Raw genomic sequence first — 7,126 nt, forward strand, 5'->3', positions numbered from 1 at the left:
TGAAATGGTTGGTAAGGGGCTCAAGTAGTGATCGCTCCGTGAAGAAGTGTCTTTGGGTTGAGTTTGTTGCACGGCATTTTTGAATGCTGTTGAGCGATGGACACAGTTGAGGTGTACAGCTACTGTCTAATCTTGCAGCAGTGGAACTAATTAGCCAAAGAGTGATTCCAAAAAGTGAGTGATGAATGTTCACAGTAGGAAACGAAGCGACAAAAACTTTTGTTCACATTTAGCTAGAAAAGAACTTTGTTATCCATGATTGGGGGCCCTCGTTGAGTGTGGATGCAGAGACTTTGTGCCGGATTTTGATCAGCTGCAACACGTGAATGGAGTAAGTCATCTCGCTGTTGCTGAAAATATTCCTTCACTTTGATGCGATCACGCACTTCCTGCGAAGTCAGCGCGACTTTTTGCAGTTCACTTTCCCGGTCACTGTCAGCATCTGAAGACAGTTGTGGCGTTCACCTCTTGGTTTGTCAGTTGCTCGTCATCGACAACACAGTCGTCAATTGGGATGAAATTGGAGAAGCTTTCTGCCCCGAAGGCCTCCCTGATTCGAAGCCATACTGATAGTTTTTTATCTAGGCCAGATGACTCCTGGGAGGCAGTGTTACGATTCCTCAGAAAACCGGCCTTTCTAAAGCCGCTCTTGATTACATCAGCTTTCGGCTGTTGCCAAATGCTCGCCAACACTTAGACTGGAAATCTGACGTCTGTTTTCGGTACCTGACTGTTCTAAATGTCGAAGCGCAGGCATTTGAAACGCGTGTGTAGTATGCCGCCTTCACAGAGTGCATGACGCCCTGATCTCTCGGCCGGAGCCCCAACGGGGCATCCGGGGAAAAATAAGCCGGCTCAATTGCTTCGAGGTGGGGTGACTTCATGTGGGTTGAACAGTTATCAAAAAAAAAAAGCTGCACATTCATCTTTTGCATTAAACTGCAGTAGCCGGGCGTTGAAGAAGTCCTTCGTCATCCATGCCTTCGTGCTGGCAGTCCAGTCAACTGGCATATTCTTTACGTGCCGCCAAGCATGAGGCTGTTTCGACTTTCCAACAAACGAGCTTTATTTTTTTCTGTCCAATTTATGTTGCAACAAAAACACGGTCAAGTCATCCCTGGAGCGCTTGTCACCATGGCTACGACTGACGGGAACCGAGTGTACCGTATAATGTGGAATATAGGTCGAGCCGGAATATAGGTTGACCCCCTCACCTTGCAGCCGAAAAATGCAAAAAAAAAAGAAAAATTGGTACACAACACAGTTTTATTGAGGCTATACCTTGTTTCGTCCAAGATTCGTTAGGGTTGTCTGAAATGTAGTCGAACGACTGCTTTTTGCTGGCCGTCGCCCACATAGCAAGTCATCCTGGGTGCAGTGCACAGAATTACTTATGCAGCACGTCTAAACACTCACAAGTCCACGTCATCGTGAAGCGAGCGCAGAGCATGGGGCACTCGTCTGCAGTCCGTACTCAAAGCCAGTCTGTGCAGGCAGCCAGCAAGCATCTTGGGGTATCCATTTGTACAGACGTCGCATGACGCGCGCGCACAAAAGTCGCCCCTTTGTACGGCAGCACAGGTGCCCAGCAGAGCGCTAATGAAACAAGGTGTTCAGAGCATTGCATACCTTCAGCTAACGCCAGTAGCGTACAGTGGCCCCGAACTGGCGCAAGGCAGACATGTAGGGGAAAACTTCCAAATTTTCGTTTAAGTGCTGCTGTGTGTGAACTGGCACCAAGTGCCTTAACTCATTTCGAGCAAGAAGGAAATGGTATACGCCCATTCACTGACAGTGAGAGCAGCAACAAAACGAAAAATGGCAGCGTGGCGGTGATGGTGCTTTTGCGGTTTGGATGGGCTCAATGGGCTGCCCGCTTGCCAAAGAATGACTAGAATTATGCCAGTGACCGCTATGTAGGTCGAGGGGTGACTTTGCGGCAAATTTTTGGCTAAAAAATCTCTACCTACATTCTGCTTTATACGATACGTTTTGTTCGGCTTTTCCATGTAAGACAGACCACTTTTGTCCGTGTTAAATATGTCCTCGTATCTGGCAAGAAATATTGGCAGCTGATTTGCTGTCCATTTGGTGACTGCATCAACACTTAGGTTGCTGCGTTCACCGCAGACTTGCGTGAACATCACGCCGTGCCTTGTCTTGAAACAGCCCAGCCATCCATCGCTGAAAGTGACATTGTCATGTTTTTGGACCACGGCTAGTTCTGCTCGCTTTCTCTACAGTAGTCCATTCACTGGAATGTCACGAGCCCAGGCATAATGCAGCCTCATCAAAAGCGCGGACTAACATCTGGGTGTGTTGCTTCACGGAGTGTGAAGCGTTTAGGGTTTAATTTCCACCGACACTTGCTTGCTGGCGATGCCTTTGGTGTTCACTATCGAACTCGCGGTCTGCTTTGAAAGTCCCATCGTTGTTTTTGCTATGTCGGCCTGCTTTTCACAGCGTGCAACTGCGTTCACAATCTTCATCTTGTCGCTCTGAAATTTTCTTCCGGCTTTTTTTTTTGGAGTCCATTATCGTTCACCTGTGGTCTAACACGCCTTGGCTAGCTTGGGAACACGACGAAAAAGTGGCGTTAAAAGGCTTGGCTTGACTGCGAGCTTGATCGCATGCACCCCGACTGGCTTGGCTAGTAGCTGGGCTTGGCCGGAGGACATCAATGTCCGACCGCAATTTACACAAGTGGTCAAGTCCACATTGACAAGGCGAAAGTATGTTTCGTATGCCCAATTTTGCCAGAAATTGATGCTAATTTCATCCACTGTAGCTGATGCCCAATTTTGCCAGAAATTGATGCTAATTTCATCCACTGTAGCTGATAGTCTGTTGTAGCATGGTCCATTAAAAACGAACTTTGTTGCATTTATAAAACAGAAGGCCCAAACTTCAGTTGGTGTGGTTCATTACATCCGAAATTTTGTTGTATGTGGGTTTGTTGTAACGAGCTTAAACTATTTATTTTGCATTATTCATCACCAACTTCTCATAGCAGTTTAGATACTGTCTGAAGGTCTTGGTACACAGTCCCGCACACTTGCAGCGCGTCCTGCGTCCTTTCGTTCTCTTAGTGCTGTAGCCCGCTCGGAAGTGTGCCGAAACCATGATGTTGAAGCCTGCTCAATGTCCTCAAGCGTTGCTGTTCCAGACTTGTTGACAGTCAAGACAGCTGCGCAAATTGGAATTTTAAGTAGACACACCCAACAATGTTCTCAGGTTACAATACAGGTTTGAGACATTCTCGCTGGGTTGCCATTCATTGCTCCAGATGTGTTCTAGTGAGCATGTAATAGACCAAGCAGCAAGTCCCAATGGCAACACAGGCAAACTAGGCCACCTTGAATGTTTGGAGGCCGGTGTGGCTTGTGAGGCACCGTTTGTTACAGAAGCCTTCTTCAACAGTAAAAAAATTTTCTTACATAGACAAGTTGTATAAGAAGCTGCTCCCTTCTATACAGATAACAACCTACAATACACACATACATAAAGCACCACAGAAAATCATTTGGTAACATATTTCATGTAAAAAAATATTGACAAAGACCAGCAGCTCCACACGCAGTGGAGAAGTCACTCCCTTCTACTAGTTACAAGGCTACAACTTCGAAAAAAATCTGAAAATTCTTTGGTAACATTTCAAACAAAAGACATAATGGCATATAGACTACCAGCTCCACATGCAGGGAAAGAGGTGCTCCCTTCTACTAGGTAAAAGGCTATGTCACACACAAAATTAAAAAAAAAAATCTTTTGATAACATGATAGCATGTTGTTGATAACATGTAGTCCCTGTTGGCGTCTTCAGAATAGCACGGCATTTGACCTTCCTGGCCTGGGGAGACCCTTACAAAAAAAGTTATATCGGGTTGGTGCGCATGGACGCATTGGCCATGTCACTCAACAGATTGAAGCAACTGACGCACACTGACGCTCAAGCGCGGAGTGCAATCAACACCTGCTCACTGCCCGCGTGCCACACAGTAACCAAACAAATTGTTTGGTTGCCGTTTTATTGTTTGAAACAATGAACCGGGAGCCCTGGCTACCTTGACTATCGCATGCATGTAAGATGGCTACGACAACGCTCTGAATGGGGCTTAGCTTGTCTTGGCTCCACATGTAGTCAAGATGTAGGCCTGATGTCAATGGCACTCCGGCTTGCCTAATGAAACCAAAACTCCTGATTGTACTTGAAAGCAGTTTTGATATTCCTTCATCCCGAATACTTAGAAATATCAAAAATTTTAAATTCAGGTTGAAGCGAATTCGAATACTGCAATATTCGTTCGGATATTGGAAGCACTCGAATATTTGCACACCCCTACTGAAAATCATTTACTGCACTAATTGTGCAGATGTTCAGTTCGGATTTTTTTTTGTTTTTTTTTCCTGCTTCTTTTTCTGTTTTGCACCAAACCAGCTGAACTCCACAGCTACGTCCCATGTCAGGAGGCTTTTCAAGATGCGGCTTGCTTGGCTGAATTGCTGCCCTGAATGATCATGTGCTTTTTCTGGTTGGACATGGCGCATAAAACAAACAGCAAAAGGTGTTGTACAAGAGCTCATTTGAAACACTGTTGGAAAAAGTCACCATCTTGTGCGATTGTGCCCTGAAAAATGTTTAGCAGGGGATGGACGATGAAGACGTTATTTTTCATTTCCTACCAAAACTCACCACCAAACTAGAAGATATTACAGGAAAAAGAGCTATGTACCGTATATACTCGTGTAAGGGCCGCACTTTTTTTTCGAAATTTTTGCTTGGTGCGGCCCTTACACAAATCAGGCCGATGACAGCTCACCCAAAGTCGGTACTGTTTCCTCAACAGTAGCGGAGTACAAGATAGTCACAAATGACATGCCAGGAATGTTTTTATTACAATTCCATCTCGCTATCGCTCTCCTCATTCTTGGAAGAGCTCACCTCAGCGTCAGCGTCCTCCCAGGGACGATCATCTTCAGTACCGTTCATGCAGTTCGAAATTCCAGTCACCTTGAAGCTTTTCGTGACTTCTTCAAACGACACGGCGCTCCACGCACTCAAAATCCACTCACACACTTGTTGGAGCAATGTCCGCTTCACCCGTCCTGTAGGGGTCTTCTCATGATGGCCTCCAGCCATCCATTTCGAGTAGCATCGGCGAAATTCCGCTTTGAACGGATGGTTGACGCAGACGTCGAGCGGCTGCAGCACACTCGTCAGTCCTCCAGGAATAACGGCCAAGTCCGTACGAGTCGTGGCGAGTCGGTTCTTGACGCGGTCCGTCAAGTGGCCCCGGAAACTATCCAGAACAAGGAGGGCTTTCCGTTGTAACAGGCCTCCAGGTCTGTTTGCCCAGACGGTCTTGATTCAGTCGGCGACGAGGTCCTCGCACATCCAACCCTTTTCTTGGGCTCGTAAGATGATTCCCTGAGGAAACTTCTCGTTTGGGAGGGTCTTTCTCTTAAATACAACGTACGGCGGAAGTTTTCTGCCGTCTGCCGTGATGCACAGCATCACAGTGCATCTTTGACGGTCTGCGCCGGTCATGCGCACAGACACACTTTTCGTGCCTTTCAAGTCCACTGTGGTGCTTTCTGGTGCGTCGAACCACACAGGAGTCTGGTCCGCATTCCCAATTTGGGAGAGGTCGTACTGATGCTCCCTCCTCAGACCATTCACAAAGCGATGGAACTTAATCACAAGGCTTTCGTATTCGCTTGGAAGCTTTTGACAAAGCGTCGTACGGCGGCGGATAGAGAGCTGGTTACGGTTCATAAACCACGTAATCCACCCCCGACTTGCTTTGAATTGGGCCTGGGGTATTTCCGTGTGGCGAGCGATGTTCAGGGCTTTCACGAGTATCATGTCAGTTGATACGGCGTAGCCGTTCCTTAGAGTGTCGACGACATATTTGAGAAGTTCGCCTTCGAGTTCCGGGTATTCGCACTTCTTGCTGCGAAATGCCTTTCGGCTCCTGTTGGTAGCGGCGAGGGCATCTTTCTGTTTTATCCAGTAACGCACGCGCTTCTCATCCACGTCGAACTTGCGTCCAGCTTCCCGCTTGCCGTGCTCCTCCGCATATTCAATCACTTGCAGTTTAAATGCTGCAGTGAACGATCTCAAACGCCGGCCCATCGTCCCTCACCTGCGCTGGCTCAAACAGGGCTCACTACTACAGAGGACACCGATCAGAAGAAACAACACAACACTAATGATGCGCCACACCATCGGCCACACTAAGGAATAATGGCGCCGTCCATTGTCGGCGGAAGCGGGAAAAGCTGGCAGCGTCATCTAGCCGCAATTGAACTAACTACATCTTTGTGGCAGGACTTTTTGAATTTTTTTTTTAATTTCCCCCTCCAAAGTATGGGTGCGGCCCTTACACGAGGGCGGCCCTTACACGAGTATATACGGTAATACACGTCCATCGATTAAAAAGTGTGGCGACTATGCACCATCGATGTGTACAAGTTGGCACAGCATACTGTGCTAGTTCAGGATAACTGCCAAAGTAATAACATACTAAAGCTAACTGAGGTGCAAGTGGAGAGCTACAGGTTAATTTAAACTGATATCAGAGTTTTTATGTAATCTCTAATCTCGTACACATGCACATTTTTTTTTTTTTTTTTTTTTTTGTCTCGGCCTCAACTACAAAGCATAGCAGCCACAGCCTGGCTGCTCCATATCATAGCCACTATATTGAGTATCTAGTTAGTTGGCGGAACTAACACTGAGGACAGCAACAAGAACCCTATAGAACGAACTTGTTCACCATTCCAGCCCATGCCTCCTTGCTGTGGGAAAGTTCCTTGTCACATTACAATAGGTCCTCAATTTTCGCAAAGGGGAGGCGAGGTATATCTTGCGATATGGAGTGGTTGGGTCACACTCACATTCAGCAGTTTCGCAAAACATTGTGAACGCCTCCGCCGTGTGAGCTTGACTTCATTGAGAGTGGCAAGGATCCTCTCCATAACAGCTGAAATGAGAATGATGCTCATATTGAGAGCCTTCAATGTAGATTTCAGGAATGTATGCAAGGGTTGAAACCATTGTCCCACTTCAGAGAGGTGTTTGAGCTTTTAGCACACTTTTCAGGGCAGGCACATGTGAAATCGA

This window comes from Haemaphysalis longicornis, unplaced genomic scaffold, assembly GCF_048455015.1.
Source record: "Haemaphysalis longicornis isolate Haplotype H1 unplaced genomic scaffold, Haemaphysalis longicornis Haplotype H1 scaffold_5, whole genome shotgun sequence".
Classification (NCBI taxonomy): Eukaryota; Metazoa; Arthropoda; class Arachnida; order Ixodida; family Ixodidae; genus Haemaphysalis; species Haemaphysalis longicornis.